General features: G+C 45.2%; 1 protein-coding gene across 1 annotated transcript in view; it reads right to left on the reverse strand.

Moving 5' to 3' along the window:
• Nucleotides 1-9,235, reverse strand: part of VRK1 (VRK serine/threonine kinase 1) — a 68,312-nt gene extending 59,077 nt beyond the window's left edge. Inside the window, exon 1 of the mRNA XM_045016352.1 lies at nucleotides 9,100-9,235. The gene's annotated coding sequence lies outside the window, so the exon portion shown is untranslated. The remainder of the gene's footprint in view (nucleotides 1-9,099) is intronic.
• Between the last annotated feature and the right edge of the window lie 9,048 nt (nucleotides 9,236-18,283).

Below are 18,283 nucleotides of genomic sequence, written 5' to 3' on the forward strand. Positions count from 1 at the left end.
TAATGCATATCCATTTCATTATGTTTATTATATTGTCCTTATTATTGTTTACTATTTATATTATAGTACCAGTGTAAGTGTGGTGGGTGCACCACAGATACACAGGAAGACAGTCCCTGAGAAATCAGATGAAGAGCTCCAAGACTTTCTGTGATTTCCCCCCCACCCCCCAAATAAATAAAAGTAAATGAATTTTCTGTTTACTCAGTTTTTTATAGGCATGACAACAGAAGTAAGGTCTGAAAGAGGGGAGAATATTGGCCTGGAAAGGATGTTCCAGTTGTAGGGAGCACATATGGAGATGCACAGCAACCACTGTGGGAGAAGTAAACAAAACAGCAAGGCTATTAATCACTGGCAGATAGAGGAGTGCACACAAGACACATCTTTGTTTTGATCCTGTGTTATATAATGCCCCTAGGACTGTGGCAGGACCCATTATAGTTGTGTTCAAGAAATCTCATGCTCACATCACAGTATTATCAGACTGCTTGATAAAAACTAGGACAGTCCCTGTCCCAAAGAGCTTACTATCCAAGAAGAAAAACAGATGAAGGGTAGATGGATGCAGCATAGATGCACAATACAATATACAACCAAGTAGCATGTTTGGCAGACTGGCTGACCATGTAATCTTTTCATTTAGTGAAAAAGTCATCATCCATTTAAGAAATTCCTGATATTACCCATAGGATGGCAAAAACATTCACCTTGATGGTAGTATTATACCCTGTTGCTATTGGAATCCCAACGTTACCAGCCCCTGGCAGACTTTAAGCAGAACTGCCAGGAGAACAGCAACACTTCTTGCTGCTCTCCTGTACTCAAATCTAACAAGCAGTCCTTCCTGTTACACTGCTCTACAGCATCCTTCTGGCGTTCATGGCCATGCTAATTTACATAAAATGTACATAATGTGAATAAAAATCTACAATTTACATAAAAACTGTCTCCCACGGTCCTAAATGGCACCACTTTTTTCTCAGACTCTGTACCTAGCCCCACCACTAGGTGGCCCATTGGTTACAATATACTTCAACCTAAGAGTAAGAAATGCTCAAAAAAATGTAACAAAAATGCAGTTAATTACCACTGACATTCTCTCCTTCATTACACAAGCACACCCTGAGTTTAATCACATGCATTATTGTAATCAACCTGTCAATCACATTTTGAAATATTTCATTTTTTTGACATAATTATTGTAGAATCACTGCAGCCCGTCTAAATCATGGATATGGCAAGACTGATATTGTGTTGCAAAATGCGATCTGACAAAAAAAATTGATGCTTCTGCACAGAAATTAAAGAAACATTGAACTGCTAATGGTTTTGCCCTGCAAATATGTTACATTAGGTAGACTGTCAAGAGTTAATATAACTGCCTGCCCACTCACTGAAGAACATACTTATTCCTGTCATTCTTTAAATGCCTAAACATTGTCCATGTCAATTTTTTAAAAGGGTTCTGTGGCTATATTTTGTTTAATTGGCATAATTTGTGTGGGGATCTGCTGCTTCAGATGGACTGGGTTTATAGCCTAGCAGATGAAGGAAAAATTTAAAGAACCAAGCAGCAAGGAAATAGGAGGCTGGGAAAGGAGTTGGCCGAGGAAGGGAACTCTGCTGAGGTGGTCCTTACATTGAAAAATTGGACATCTATACTGGAACAGACAGATCAGCGGTTTGCAAATGCCTTGTGCTCAATATGAAACTCACATAACATGCTGATCATTCTTTTCAGGAATACTAGTTTGTTTTGGGGTCCAGCAGAGAGCACTTCTTTATGTTTAAAATTACACTTCCAAAACACATGATCTATATATAGAGGTAGGAGGTGCTTGAAGACGGATACCCATCTGTTAGGGATTTGAAACTTTCATTTAATACAGAATGACATGTCTCTGGCTCAGGTGATTGGTAACGAGATATGGAGTCTTAATTGCTGGACATTAATTCATACCTGAACTAAGCCAGTAATGACCAGAAATTGTTACCATCTGATGATTCTTTGGTGGGCTCTGTGAAATGAGTTAGTGATCCCAGTCTACTTTCTATGCAGACAGATGTCTCCCTTTCCAAAAACAACTGTCACAATGGGTATTGGTCATCACACTTGTTGGCAGATTCAGCAATGTAGCCAGGGACTGATCAGATTCCTAAAATCAGGGTTGAGGTACATTGTTGAGGCATTGGGGGTTGCTTGCAAAGGTTTTCTACAAGAACAGAACATTTCAGTTTGCAACACTGTCAGCCATAGCACCTTTCACATGAGCAATATCATTCACTTTAATAAACCAATTTATCCAGGTAGTTCCAGAAAAGTATTTCAATAAAATCATTTAATCTAATGGTATATGAATAATTTCATCTCTTATATAAGGCCAAATTATCTTTTCTCTTTAAAACATTTTTCTTTTAAACTCTAAGTGACTTTAGTGCTAGACTGACAGTCCTCTATCAAGCAATAGAATAGGCATAAAACTTTGCAGGCCTTCCCCATACTGTACCATCCCTTACCTGGAAAGACCTATTGTAGTTGTGATCAGTCTCCTCTCAACATCCATTACGTCCTTAGCCTCTCAGATGAGACTGCCAACATGTGGAAGCCTCTTGTTGCCAACTATAGTGGTAGCTTTTATGTTGTGGACATTTAGTTTTAACTAAAACTGATGTTGGCACAATTCAGAAAATTAATGTTTTCATAGAATCATAGAAGATTAGGGTTGGAAGAGACCTCAGGAGGTCATCTAGTCCAACCCCCTGCTCAAAGCAGGACCAACCCCAACTAAATCATCCCAGCTAGAGTTTTGTCAAGCCTGACCTTAAAAACCTCTAAGGATGGAGATTCCACCACCTCCCTAGGTAACCCATTCCAGTGCTTCACCATCTTCCTAGTGAAATAGTGTTTCCTAATATCCAACCTAGACCTCCCTCACTGAAACTTGAGATCATTGTTCTTTGTTCTGTCATCTGCTACAACTGGGAACTGCCTAGCTCTGTCTTCTTTGGAAGCCCCCTTCAGGTAGTTGAAGGTTGCTAACAAATCCCCCCTCAGTCTTCTCTTCTACAGACTAAATAAGCCCAGTTCCCTCAGCCTCTCCTCGCAAGTCATGTGCCCCAGCCCCCTAATCATTTTCATTGCCCTCCACTGACCTCTCTCCAATTTGTCCACATCCCTTCTGTAGTGGGGGGGCCCAAAACTGGATGCAATACTCCAGATGTGGCCTCACCAGTGCCAAATAGAGGGGAATAATCCCTCCCCTCGATCTGCTGGCAATGCTATTTGGCAATTATCTCACCTCCCAAGAACCCTATTTGTAAGATCTGTTGTTGCTAGTTGAGTTTCCATACCATGTGTACAAACATCTACTTGAGGCATTTAATGAATTAATACATGAATAGCAAATGAGGAAGCAAGGATCAATCAACTTTGCTCTTTGCCATAGTGTGACTGCTACTCACTGAAAGTGCATGTAGAGATTCTGATGGTGTCTACACTAGGAAATGAGTAGTTGGTGAGGTGTACAGAACTGCTCCAATCTCCCTCCCTTCCATGTTTATTGAAAACAATTGCCCTTCTGTGGTATACAAGGTCAAGAGTTCTACATACATTATAGCAAAGCATGCTACATACCTGGTAGAATGGGTATCTGGCACCTTTTGTTACAGAAGGTGTCAAACTCTGTTGACCTTGTCTACACCCACTTGAGAGGGACAAGGAGGAAGCAGTTTGACACCCACTATTAAAATGGTTAATTTTCTTGGTAAGGACAGGGTCCTAGAGAGCATTAAAATGACTACGCCCACCATAATGAAATAAATAAAAAAGTGAGTTCTGCAGTTTTTATGGCACAGTACTCACTGGCAATACACTAAAACTGTCCACTAACCATTTTTCATTCTCTATGGAATATCAACATACTGAATTTAATATCCATTCCTATCTGTGTTCTTTCACTTGTTAATAATCAAATTGCAGCCATCAACCTTTTCATTTAAAAATACTTGCTCTAAGAAGTAAGCACAGCCATTTGAAACAATTTTGTAGTGATCTGGGAATGGAATGTAAGCTTTAAAATGTTGAATTTGTAAGACTGCCACTTTGTAAACATATTATAATGTATATTGGTCTATTTTGGTGAACAGCAGAATAATAATGTACTTTAAAAACAGTTTGAAATGCATCTCCTAACATATAAAGCAGTGAAGATGACTAATATGAGAATATGGCATTTCACTGCAAACCTAATGAAAGCTTCTGAAAATCACAGTATCTCATCACCACACTGACTACATTGACTGCAATAAAGTCAATAGTATATTCACTGCTAGAGAGGATATGAGTATAAAGTATTCCCTCTCTTCGGATAAAAGTAACTTAACCAGGCTTTTCAGCCTGAAGTTGATGTGTAAAAGAAAATTTTTCCTGTTTCATGACTTTTATATAACTTATTCTCGAAGATTTCTGTAGTAATTATATCCTTTACCCTTGACCAATGTAAATTCTGCTTTTGCTTCCGATTTTTTTGGACCTTTTGAGAATGACCATTAAAGTAATAGCAATATTTTAATGGATATTTTATCAGCAAAGCCCTCAAATTAGTGCCTGCAGTGCATAGATTTTGATAGCTTCAGAAGGCTCTAGAGGAAACAATTACTTGTAAAAAGATTAGGTTACCTCACCTATCCTGGGTATTTTAAATAAAACATTTTATTCACTTAGAGCTGACAACCCTTTCTAAATGTTTGGTGTTTACTTATGTTTTATCCGTTTATGTTACACAGGCAGTATTTTAAGCCCAGTTCTGGAGCTGCCCAGAGCAGAATGCTGAGAATTGTCCCTTAGAAAGGCTGTGATACTCAGCTCATATTTTCCAGGAGTGAAGGAAAAGGAGCTGCCTATCTTAGGTGCAGAGGGAAGGAGGCAGCAGATGTGTCAGTGTGGGTAGCTCTGGCAGTGCCTGTTTGGCTGGCCATAGTTGACAACAATTGAAAGCATTTCCAAGAACAATCTTTCAAACAAGTCTGGGGCCTGAGGGCCACTAAACCTCCCAGCAATTGGACTGTGCTGTGGATTCAGAAACATTTTATATTTGATATAGTATCTTAGTTACCAAAACCTCAGAATAGAGAATTTTCAGGAAATACTTGCAAATCTTTTCTGTTTGCCCAGTAGAGCAGAATCTGCAACTCTCAGCTCTGTTTACCCCCAAAAAGTTCTGATCCCTCCATTGAGACATTTCTCACTGTTTGTATTACATGGCATTTAGCAAATTACTTCCTATGCACCACGTTGGATTCAGTGAATCTTTTTCAAATTAACAACATGGCTTAAAAATACAAGGCCTAATTCTCTATTAAGCTGTCCTTTGTGTGGTCATTTATACCAAGACAAAGAGATTACAAAGTGAGTATAAATTCTTACCATTGATTTAGTAACATTTTATTTCCACTTTGACCTATTGTAAATGTCTACTCAAAATACAGAGTATCTTTTGTAAAAAACACAAAATATAGGATAAAAGCAAGCACATATCCAGAATCAGCCCTGTAAAATACATGCCAGTACATGCATAAATTCCAACCCTCAGAAGTATAAAAACACAGAAGAACACACAAAGTCCAAAACCAACATTGTAAATACATATGAAAAGCACTCACAAAACTCATGGGAGAGGCGCCACAAAAAAAACCAAAAGAAATCTGCCTATTATTATTTCATATTTGTACTACCGTAGTGCTGAGGGTCCCTAGTCAGAGACCAGGACCCCACTGTTCTAGGCACTGTACAAAAACAGAACACCAAAGGCAGGTCTGGAGCGGGTCTCTTTAGCAGCTGAGTGAAGAAAAGACAGGTGGTAGGAGTGGGCAGCTGAGGGAATCAGTCTGGTGGCAGAGAGAGGAGAGTTGCACATAGTTGGGCATGAGAGACCCAATGGGAAGCCGTAAAGCAGAAAGATGGCACAGGATCCAGAGAGGACAAGGAGAGCAGATCCACAATTACTGGAGACAAGAACTGATCAACAGGAGGGAGGCTCTTTCAGTCATCACTGGAGGGGAAAAGATTGGTGCCACCAGGAAGAGGAGGCAATATCTATTCCAAGGACTTTGTACTACTACTGTAGTATCTAAGCACTTATCAGCTGAGGAAGAAGAGTAGGAGACTTAGGCAGCCAAGGAGGGTAGGAGACATTCACCAGCTCCAGAGTCAGAGGTGTTCCTCAGCCAAATTTGTTTAACAAAGTGGGGACCAGGTGGTATGTGCCAAACTTGGCACCAGCTAAATCTACCTCTTGCTATTGTGATGTTTTAGTTCTTTAAGCATTAAATGATAAACAATGGCTAATATATATTTTAGAAAGTTAAGGTGTGAATTTGTAGTCTATGAAAATAAATTAATGGCCAGGTATATTGTAGGTGGGGAATGCGCTGGCTTCCACACCACTCTGCCAGTGTACTTCAAGCTTGACTTACAATTCCCTGTTACAACATTTCAGTGTCATCTCTCTCCACAGGGGGGCAAAAAGATGATGCTGAACTTGTGTAGTGGAGTGAAATCTATTCCATAAATGCTTCATATTGTTGTTATTCAGTTCCAAAGTGATATTAACACAATGCACTACAAAAGCACCAAAAGTATCTTTACGATGCAGGACACTAATGCTTATTATTTTCATCATGCATTCAACAGGAGACTTCCCTGCAAATGGAATCTCATGTCATTACACAGTATGGATACTGCATCCTGACTAGAGGATGACACCAGAACAAACCAGCTCACATTGTTCTAGGTCTGTGGACCAGAAGGGCCTGTTAAGGGAAAGAAAGGGGAGGGTGGTGGGTTTTTTATATAACTGTCCAAAAACCAAAGGGACTGGATGGCTCATGGAGATAGAAACTCTCCTTCCTATTGCAGGTCACTGGGTTAAACTAAACAGGAACAAGGCACTCTTATTCCAGAATATCATCTACATATGGAGCTGTTCCTGAATAACGCTGTGTAGACAAACCCTTAGCTGGCAATGAGTGAATTACCCTCTCATCTCTAAAGGCTGTTCCCCATGTCAAGAGGCAAGGCACACTGCAGAGTAGCACTGCTGCTGCCCAACCCTGCACCTACTTTCTGGAGAGAGGACTTCATTATGCAGGGTTGTCAGTACCGTTCATAAAGAGTAAATTCACATGATTTTTCTTCTTTTCTTTTTTTCTTGAACTTCGTAACAAACCTATGGCCAACTAGGACTTCCCTGAGCAACTTGGAACTTCATATAAACACCAGAGAGAATGCAGATCTCTGCCTGAAGCACAATCTCCTAATGGCCTGGGGTACAAGAGAATCTCCATTAGCAGGATAGCTAGTGGTATACACTGTAATGAACAGGCCATTGTGTGTATATGTTAAAACAGAATTATCTAGTCCTGTCCCTTATATAAAAGATTCACATCAGTGTCTGTTTTGCATCATAAAATACTTAGTGGTTAGCTGAACAGAGCACTAGTACTGGGTGAACTTTCCTAATCCTAAAGGGTGTCTCATGACACTGTTTTAATAGAAAAGAACACGCTTTTAACTCACAGTGATGATTGCAAGCAGCATCCTGGTCCATTCTGTTAACTGAAATGAATTCCCCTCTCTTCAAAAGGTAATAAAATTCATATTCTGAGCTTCTCATTGCCTTATTCTGTCATGCTTCCTAATGCCTCTGAGGTTCACTTCTGCCAGAATCAAAAGCGCTTTATTCGCTGCTTTAACATTAGGATATCATTTCTTAGCTTCACTTTGGAATCCTCTGGCCTGATGTCAAAGCAGCTCTTGTGGCCACCCCTTCATTGTTATCCCTACAGTATTCTTTATGTGCCTGTGATTTTCCTCATGATATCATATAGAGCACAGTTTAAAACAAAACACAAGCAAATGGAAACAATACTGATGCACTTATCAAGTGCAAAAGAAAAATTAAGGAACTCACCACTGGTGACTGAATATGTACGATCAAATTGCAATAAGGGAAATGTCAGAGGCACTTGTGATTAACATGAGCTCACTAAGGCCACAATCCTGCAAGTGACTCCAGGCTAGCAGACTCCTATATATGGAGATCCCCATTAGCTTTAACAGGAGCCTGCCCACATTAAGTCCCTCGCAGGATTGAGACCTAAATGATTTTACAAGATACAGCTCTGCACCACCATTTATTCATCCATAGGCATTTTGAAAGTGCCTATCACAGAAGTAGATAGGATCTGTATCAAAAAGTAGTATTAAGCACTGGATTTCAACATAAGATACCAAAAGGAAATCAGAGTTTAGGCTGTCACTCTGTCTTTAACTCACTCTATTAGGTCTAGGTATTCTAGATATATGATAGGTGGCATCATAGACTATTCTGTGGCTCCTAGAAGTCCATCTCATGACAGCTTAAGTTAAGTCTAGAGTGGCTGCTTTACCTCTGAGTCACCTTGCTTTTGTCCAAGTTCCTATCTTGCTATTTTAAAGCATCTGCTCAGCTAGAATAGCAAGAGATACATCTCCCTAGTCACACACACCACAAGCAGAGATGCAACAATTGAGCGTTTGAACAGGGTAAGAACTGAGCAGAGATTAAAAAAAAATTATTGTGAGTGAATTAAGTGTTGTGATAGGGTATTGGCTAGAGCCAGGCTGTGTACAGGCAAAGAAGAGACTTAGCACGAAACAGGGAGCACTTCAGGGGACACGCCTACAGACAGTCTGTCACCCACTGCTTTTAACATTCCATTTCAAAGTTTAATTAGATATTAATTTCTGAATGCTTAAATAAAATTAACCCCTTTGAGTGGCCTCAGTGTGCATCAGCTTCCACTGACAAATCTATAACAGAACCCCTGTCCCCTTACCCATTATCCTGAGAAAGAAAATTTAAACACTGACCAGAAAGGAAATGTTTTCTAGTTACAAACAACAAGTCTATTATTTATCAACAGAAAACATGTCTGATGCCAAGAATTACTTCATCACTGCTACTCTGGAAGAAATATTATATCCTTCACTTAAACACATAAGCAAATAATAACAACACTTTATACTTGAATAAGTTACAACACTTAATATCTTACCTCAGACAAAGAAAAAGTTCAGGTGCTCTAGTAGAACTTCCCTACAGAGAGAAGCTAAGAGTGTGTTTGGGGAGTGGTATACCTAAAAAACTACATAAAGCTCCCTTTAGGGGCAGGTGTTGCTTGACTTTCCATTTATATAAGGGAGTGTCTAGGGAGGACTAGAGTTATTGCTCCACCCAGACCACAACTGGGCCCACCTTTTCCTGGAGAGGTGCTATAAAAAGCAAGTGCCTAAGAGAAATCTTGTTTCTTGGGATAAGAGATAAGTGTTAGAATAATAAAAAGAGCTAGTATAGGGCAAAGGGTTAGTTATTGTTTTCCTTCACTTCACTGTGTTAACAATGTTTTAATGGTCATTCTAATTTGGTGATGACTAAATGGTGATAACCAATGTGAGAGTTCTTAAAATAACTTCATTTGTAAACCTTAATTCTGGATATTCTTTGGCTAACAGACCCCAGGAAAATCTTTCATTTTGAACTGCCTTGTATACCTTACAGGCTAAACTTTGCCAGTATAACTTGGCCTGAGTAGATCCTTACTCTGTGAGCAGTCCCAGGAATGGCTTAAGATGAGTATTGTTTGCAGATCCCAGCCCTAATTAACTGAGCTTTCCATTTTACAAGTAGGTAAGATTTAAGCACATAGAGTGAAATTAATCTTGGCCCCATTGAATTCCATGGGGCCAGGATTTCATCTATAGTAATTATTGATCTGATGATCTCTGCTGCCCAGTGCTGTACCTACTTTCTGGAGAGAGGACTTCATTATGCAGTGGGGCTCCCTGTGGGTGCAATGATCTGCCCAGGCAGTTGCAGAATTGGGGTTTGTTTAAGGTGGCAATGTGGGTAATGGATCCCAGAAGTTCTGTTTTCTATCCCATTGTCTAACTACTAATTAATGCTTGCTTCCATAAAAACAATGGCAATATGACAATTCAAAATCCAGGCTAATATTGGAACTGTAGCTTTGTCCTCCACAAAATAAAAACAACTAGTCTTTTGAAATATCTGTTTATTACTTATAGGTATAGAATGGCTGTGTAAACATTTGTGGCCAAGTTCATCTCTGCTGTTAGAGTTTCACTGATGATACATTCATAGATTCCAAGGCCAGAAGGGACCATTGTGGTATTCTAGTCTGACCTGGCCTTCTGTATAACACAGGCCAGAGAACTTCCCCAAAATAATTCCTAGACCAGATCTTTTAGAAAAACATCAAATCTTGATTTAACAAATCAGTGATGGAGAATCTGCCATGTCCCTTCGTAAATTGTTCCATTGGGCCTGCACTATTATTTACTTTGTCAAATCAGATACCTTTTATCATGTGTATAACTATTGTGCCTAACTACTACAGAATGTAGCTAAATCTACCCACCTGCCAATACCTATGAGGAATTACCATGCTATTTTAGATTATTGGCCTGTCTATCTAAGGTACTGATAGCCCCCATTAGCATACTATCTGAGTCCCTCCAAATGTTTAATGCATTTATCTTCACAACCCAGTGAGGTGGGAAGCACTATCAACCTCATTTTACGGATGGGAAACTGAGGCAAGATAGGCTCAGTGACTTGCCCAACTTCACACAGGATGTCTGTGGTGGAGCAGGGACTTGAATCTAGCTGTACTTAAGTCCTAGCCTAGGGGCCTAACTACTGGACTATCCCTCCTCATCTACTATAGCAGGAGTTCTCAACCTTTTTTTTCCTGAGGCCCCCCTCCCCCCGCGCTGCCATGCTACAAAAATTCCATGGCCCACCTGTGCCATAACTGGTATTTTGCATATAAAAGCCAGGGTTGGCATTAGGAGGTAGCAAGCAGGGCAATTGTGTGGGGGTCCCTGTGAAGCTACAGTGCTCAGGATTCCGCTTCGGCCCCAGGTGACAGGGCTCAGGGCCCCGAGCTTCAGCCCCACGTAGTGGAGATTCAGCTTTCTGCCTTGGGCCCCAGTGCCTCTAATGTTGGCCCTGCTTGGCGGCCCACCTGAAACCTCAGGCCCCCAGACCCCTGCTTGAGAACCACTGTACTATAGAGTCTTTTCACTACCTATGGCTAATGTTGCTGCTGATTTGAAAGAAGTTGACAACCCTCCATTATACCCTTAACAAATAGCACAGGGCTGCATCATAAGTGAGGAAATCCATTCTGATCCTGGCTGCAGATTGTCATCTTAAACCCCAAAGCATACTTCAGCAAGAAGGCAGGGAGACTTAACACGTGTGACACTTGCCAATGCAAAAGTGGTGGTGCAGGAGCAACAGGCTAGAAGCAGCTGGCTGAGGATGGAAAGCAGGATAGCAGGTGGCCTGAGAGCTGTACGGAGACACACCTGTTGCTGGCCGGGGGCAGTGGTAGCCACAGCAGGAAGATACAGGGCTGCATCCTGGAGATAAGAGGGCACTGCAGAAGAGTTACACTAGGTCGTTGTTACCTTTAACACCCCTGGATTGGATGGGCCCCAGGGACTGGGATGGGAACTGTTGGGTTTATCATTTTAATTTATCACCATTAAAGGCACTATGTGGAGAGTACTTGCAATTTTTGTACCAGCAGCCCTCGTAAAGGAACCCTCTTTCTCATCTGAAATGTGCAAATGTTCTTGGAACTGGTGGCTGGTGTCTGAAGAGCCTAGTGCATGGAGCACCTACAGCACTTGCCTCTGAGTGCAGGGTAAACCTAGCATGCTAGGTAGGCATTGATGGAGATGTACAGGGGATGGATGTACCATAACACATGCAGCGACACGCTGCAATCGGGGCAGTTACAGTATTATTCCCACCACATTTTCCAGGGGTTTGGCTAGTTCAGCTAAGCACCCAAACTTGTAGGTACTTATCCGATCCCATACTCCAGACCTTTTGAAGTTTGCCCAGACTGATTTAAATATGTGTGGATGTTGAATGCAAAATCTCTATAGTAGAGACTATCAAACATGGAGGCCAGTGATTTACTTGTGAAATTCCTATAGTGATGAAAGCCACTCAGAAGGAGTTGAAATCTTTTACCAAAGTAAATAGTGTGTCATAACAGAATGCGCAAATGAGAATGTATTTGCAATATATTGTAACAAATATATAGCCACCAAGGCCTCCATGACTGTCACTGTGCTGTACGCTATGGCCAATCAGAGCTTTGCAGCAACAGTAGGAGTAGAACTCAGTTTCCTCTGCATCAAAAGCACTAAGACGTGAACTAAAGGACATAGGCGGCAGGTTTGTATAATTTTTGGTGGGGCCCAAAATGGTGGTGCCCCCCCGCTCCCACCCTGTAAGCCGATATAAAATGAAGCTACAACGCGTCAGCGCCACAAGATTACGAGGGTCAATTAAAAGTGGAAAGTCAGAAGCAGCACTTGCCTACTTCAATATACAGTATTATATTTTGTTGCACCTGTTGTGATGAAGTGGGAATGTTCTTAATATTGTCTCTGAATACTGTGTGGGTGCCTCAGTTTCCCCTGCAAGATGCCAACTGAAGGTGTTGGGGACAAAGAGATCAGGTGGCCTCCTTGTCCGGAAGAGACACAGAGGCCAGAGGAGGGAGTGTCAGTTTGGAGCTGGCTGGGGAAATGGGGAGAGACCCAGAACTTGGTTCTGGGCTCCCCACCCCGCAAGATGGACCTGACAGAGGGGTTCTGTTTTCTGTACCAACAAGCTCTGTTTAAACTGTGTTCCCGTCATCTAATAAACCTTCTGTTTTACAGTCTGGCTGAGAGTCACATCTGACTGCGGAGTTGGGGTGAAGGGACCTCTGGCTGCCCCAGGACCCCGCCTGGGCGGACTCACTGCGGAAAGTGCATGGTGTGGAAGGGCATGCTGAATGCTCTGAGGTCAGACCCAGGAAGGTGTAAGCTTCTTGCCCTGGAGACAGTCTGCTCAGAGAGGAGGCTCCCCCAGAGTCCTGACTGGCTTTGAAGGAGTGGTTCCAGAGCATCCCAGCATCCCCTTCCACCCCATGCACTTCCCAGAAGTCCGCACAGGCACTAACACTCCCTCCTCTGGCCTTTGTCAAGAAGGCTAACAGCATTTTGGGCTGTATAAGTAGGGGCATTGCCAGCAGATCGAGGGACATGATCATTCTCCTCTATTCAACATTGGTGAGGCCTCATCTAGAGTACTACGTGCAGTTTTGGGCCCCACATTGCGAGAAGGATGTGGAAAAATTGGAAAATCCAGTGGAGGGCAACAAAAATGATTAGGGGGCTGGAGCACATGACTTCTGAGGAGAGGCTGAGGGAACTGGGATGGTTTAGTCTGCAGAAGAGAAGAATGAGGGAGGATTTGATAGCTGCTTTCAACTACCTGATAGGGGGTTACAAAGAGGATGGATCTAGACTGTTCCCAGTGGTACCAGATGACAGAACAAGGAATAATGGTCTCAAGTTGCAGTGGGGGAGGGTTAGGTTGGATATTAAGAAAAACTTTTTCACTAGGAGGGTGGTGAAACACTGGAATGGGTTACCTAGGGAGGTGGTGGAATCTCCTTCCTTAGAGGTTTTTAAGGCCCGGCTTGACAAGCCCTGGCTGGGATGATTTAGTTGGGAATTGGTCCTGCTTTGAGCATGAGGTTGGACTAGATGACCTCCTGAGGCCCCTTCCAACCCTGATATTCTATGATACTCTAAACTGACCACCAAATTTAAGTTGCGTGTTTTTCCCATCAGGTGAGGACTCTGGGGCAGGGCTGGGGATAAGGAACTTGGGGTGCAAACAGGCTGCCCCAGGGCTAGGGCCAAAGAGGACTCCCCTCCACCCTCCCTGGCAGCAGCAAACTCCAGGGGAGGGACCCCTCCTCTCCCCCACAGTTCACTGCACATGCTCCTAGGTCCCTCTCAGGTCCAGAAAGCCCACTCACCTCCCCTATGGTGGGTACCGAGGGGGGAGGTTGCCATCACGTGTGGCCTCCCCTGCTGCCACCCCTCACCATAGCCTCACTGGGGATGGGGCTGCCCCTTGCCCAGCATGGTGCAGGAGTGGGGACTGCAGGGTGGTAGCTGGGGAGGGGCACAGTATCACAAAATTCACCTAAGCCCCAGCTGCACAGGTCTAGGAAGCTCCCCTCCCCAGTGGTGTAGCCAGGTTCTAACATCAGGGGGAGTGAACACGTAAAAAAAGATGCCAGCCAACATATCCAATTACTAATCAGGTAGTTCTATAACAGGCTATAACAGGCTGCCCTGGACCCCATCACCCCCTGAAGCACAAGGTAGGGGTAGGCACCATCATGTTGTGCAACAAACACTTGACAAAATTACTGGACTTAGTGATGGACAATGCGGGCAGGTGGGTATTATGTCATTCAATCATTCAACCCATAAAATTGCACACATTTTGCCTCAGTGAAATTAAATATCCAGAGAATTACTGGGCCTGTGATGATGACCAGGGCTTGCTCACCTGTGGCTTGGGCTCCCCCTCCCTGTGCTGTGGAGGCACAGCCAGGCAGGTCTGCATCTGCAGGCAGGCACCCTGCCTCATGTGCAGCTCCCGTGGGCCCTGATAGCCACTAGACTGGGAGCCTCCCGGCCAATGGAATGGGCTGGGCTGGGCTGGGGGGCGGAAGGCAAAGGGGGAGATTGTAGGGAGCTTTGGAGGAGGGGAGGCAGTGGGGGAGGGGAGTGGGCTGGCACAAAGGGGAGGGCTCTCTGGAGAGGAGTGACAGGGGTCATTGGGAGTCTCTCGAGGGGGCAGAGGGTTGTGTGGGTCTCTGTGGGGCAGGGGGCTGTGATGGGCGGAGCCAGCTGCAACCTGGGTCTGCTCTGCGGGGGGTGTTGCTATAGTCCCCTCAGGAAGCTCCCCCCATCCTGTGTATTTTATACCAGCCCCGGGGTGCCCATTGCTGCTCCTTTCCCCGCCCACGGCGCCATCTGTCTGTCCCCACAACTCCCCATCTGTGTCCGTCTGTCTGTCCTCACAACTCCCCTGGCTGTGTCCTGGTGTGTGTCTGTCCCACAACCCCCTGGCTGTGTCCTTGTGTCTGTCTGTCCCACAACCCCCAGCTGTGTCTGGCTGGCTGCCCCCACCACCCCCGGCTGTGTCTGTCTGTCCCACAACCCCCCAGCTGTGTCTGTTTGTCCCCACCAACGCCCCCCCCGACTGTGTCTTTGTGTCTGTCTGTCCCCACCACCCCTGGCTGTGTGTGTCTGTGCCACAACCCCCCAGCTGTGTCTGTTTGTCCCCACCAACGCCCCCCCCGACTGTGTCTTTGTGTCTGTCTGTCCCCACCACCCCCGGCTGTGTCTGTCTGTGCCACAACCCCCCTGGCTGTCTCCTTATGTCTGTCTGTCCCACAACCCCCGGCTGTGTCTGTCTGGCTGCCCCCACCACCCCCGGCTGTGTCTGTCTGTCCCACAACCCCCCAGCTGTGTCTGTTTGTCCCCACCAACGCCCCCCCCCGACTGTGTCTTTGTGTCTGTCTGTCCCCACCACCCCTGGCTGTGTGTGTCTGTGCCACAACCCCCCAGCTGTGTCTGTTTGTCCCCACCAACGCCCCCCCAACTGTGTCTTTGTGTCTGTCTGTCCCCACCACCCCCGGCTGTGTGTGTCTGTGCCACAACCCCCCTGGCTGTCTCCTTATGTCTGTCTGTCCCACAACCCCCGGCTGTGTCTGTCTGGCTGCCCCCACCACCCCCGGCTGTGTCTGTCTGTCCCCCCCCCGCTGTGTGTGTCTGTCCCACAACCCCCTGGCTGTGTCCTTGTGTCTGTCTGTCCCACAACCCCCCGGCTGTGTCTGTCTGTCCCCACCCCCGGCTGTGTCTGTCTGTCCCCCCCCCCCCGCTGTGTGTGTCTGTCCCACAACCCCCTGGCTGTGTCCTTGTGTCTGTCTGTCCCACAACCCCCCGGCTGTGTCTGTCTGTCCCCACCCCCCGCTGTGTCTGTCTGTCCCACAACCCCCCGGCTGTGTCCGTCTGTCCCACAACCCCCTGGCTGTGTCTGTTTGTCCCCACCATACCCCCCTCCCCGGCTGTGTCTGTGTGTCTGGCTGCCCCCACAGCTCACCGGCTGAGTCTGTCTGATAGGGACAGACCCTGCTGCTGCTCTGCTCAGGGCTCAGACGCTGCCGGTGGCTCGCTCCCCCTCCCTGCTGTGGAGGCGTGGCCAGGCAGCTCCGGCACCGCCCCGGCAGCTCCCATTGGCTGGGGTTCCCGGCCAATGGGCTGTGAGCCCAGTTGCTGCTGTGGCCTCTCCCGGGAGCTGCCGCTGCGGTGAGAGCGCCCGGCATTGCAACGCAGGGACCCCCCAAAGCACAGGGCCTGGGGCCCAAACATTGGTGGAGCTGGGCCCAGCTTCTGGATTATTGGTGGGGCCTGGGCTCCACGGGCCCATAGAACTCGTCGCCTATGCTAAAGGACAATCGATCCAGAAGTGGTCAATGGCATGTGCATACCTACGCTTAAAAACACATGCACAACACATCTACTTTGGGCCCATCTGCAACTGATGGCATGGGCACATTCTTCCATCCACACAAAGCCCCACTGACCTCAGCCGGACTCCACAAGGGCACAGTGGTTGCATCCATGTGCAGCCGATTGCAGGACCAGAGCATGAGTCATCAGCTAACAGCCACATCTTATATTTGTAATAACTCCTGTGCCGCTTTCTTCTTCTGCCCCTACACTGTTTGCTGCTCTCACTTGTTCCATCTCATCTTCTATGCAGACTGTATGCTCCTCAGGGCAGGGAACACATCTGTCTTATTTATTTGCAGGGCACCTTTTGTGTGCTCAATATAAATAAATTTTATTAAACAGACTAATAGATCCAATGCTCTGTTCCGCACCCAAGCTGCCAGCTGTAATTGATAGGAACAAATTAAAAATTTTGAACTGGAATTTCTACTATATAGGAAAAAAGGGGGGGAGGTATCTGAAGGAGGTAAAAAGAAAGAGTCCTGCTAGCACTAGTAAAGCTAAGACCTTGTGGCAGTAGGCACTGTTGGGGCACTGAATCCATTGCTAAACTGTAGGGCAGTCTGACAGTGTACAGGGGCCTTAGTGTAAATGAGACTAAGGCCCCAAGTCTGAGGATTGTGTGTTCCCGTCTGTTTTACGCAGGGATGCACACACAGTAAATAATCACTCCCAGCAATGGGCTATCGCCCACATTTCCTTCACGTTCTCATTCAGCATGGCTGAGTCCATCCCCACGCATACTGAAGTCAAGGCAAGTTCACACATTGTAAACACCTTTCTTCTGGCACAGGAACACGAAGGAATAATGGGTCTGGAAGCAATGTAAAATTGTCACATTGATGCAGGCACTAACAAAGTGACCCCTGGGCTTTGGCTCAGAGCAGCCAACACTGTGTATCGAGCCCCCTTGGTTTGCAGGAGGCGCTTGAGTCACCAGAGAGAAGGCAGAATGGCTCTTTGCAAAGTGCAGAGAAATCCTGTTCGCTGCATGGCGTTTAAAGAAACAATGCAAAGAAGAGTGATTATAGAACATGCTCTTGCCTTTGCACCTTGCCTCTCCCTCCAGCTTTGTCTCTTGTTCAGCATAGTGCAGTTGAGGTGGGGCTAGAGAAAGAGGGACACTTCCCCAGCTTCAGCACTAGAGGGTGCGCCAGGGTCACTCAGCTTCTCGCCTATGCAAAGGGAACAGCTAATAAGAGATGCTGCAAGAATAAGGCAGATTGAATGCTCGGAGGTTTAGGGAGGAGAGGCAACTTAACTAAATGGTACATTAGCCAAAACACTTTGTTTAGCACGTGCTTTATTATATACTGGACATGGTGGGACTTAAAGCACTAGCACCTAGGCTCCCTCTGTTTTGCTGATGAACCAGAATGCAAGGCAAACTTTGAGAATGCAATTGGCTTGGGGGGGGGGGGGGATGCTGTTAAGACCTTGTTTGTGAGTGTTTAACACACACGCGCACACACACACCTTGGGGATTACCCAGCAGTGAAACTGACACTCCATCTGCTTACCAGGAAAGCCAACATAGTGTTAATAAGCATCCAGGATGCACAGACCATATTGGACTTTAAACTGGAAATAAATTATCTTTTTAAATTTTGGTGGAACACAAAGAAGCTTTTAAAACTAAAGAAATGAGTGATGTGTGCTTGAAATGATTTTGGTGTTGCAAATTGCCAGGCTCTTATTGTGGAGCTGATGAAAATAAATGAAGCTCTACGTTGTTGGGTTTGTTTTTTTTCCCCCTCTTCTAAT

This window comes from Mauremys mutica, chromosome 4 (assembly GCF_020497125.1).
Source record: "Mauremys mutica isolate MM-2020 ecotype Southern chromosome 4, ASM2049712v1, whole genome shotgun sequence".
Lineage (NCBI taxonomy): Eukaryota > Metazoa > Chordata > Testudines > Geoemydidae > Mauremys > Mauremys mutica.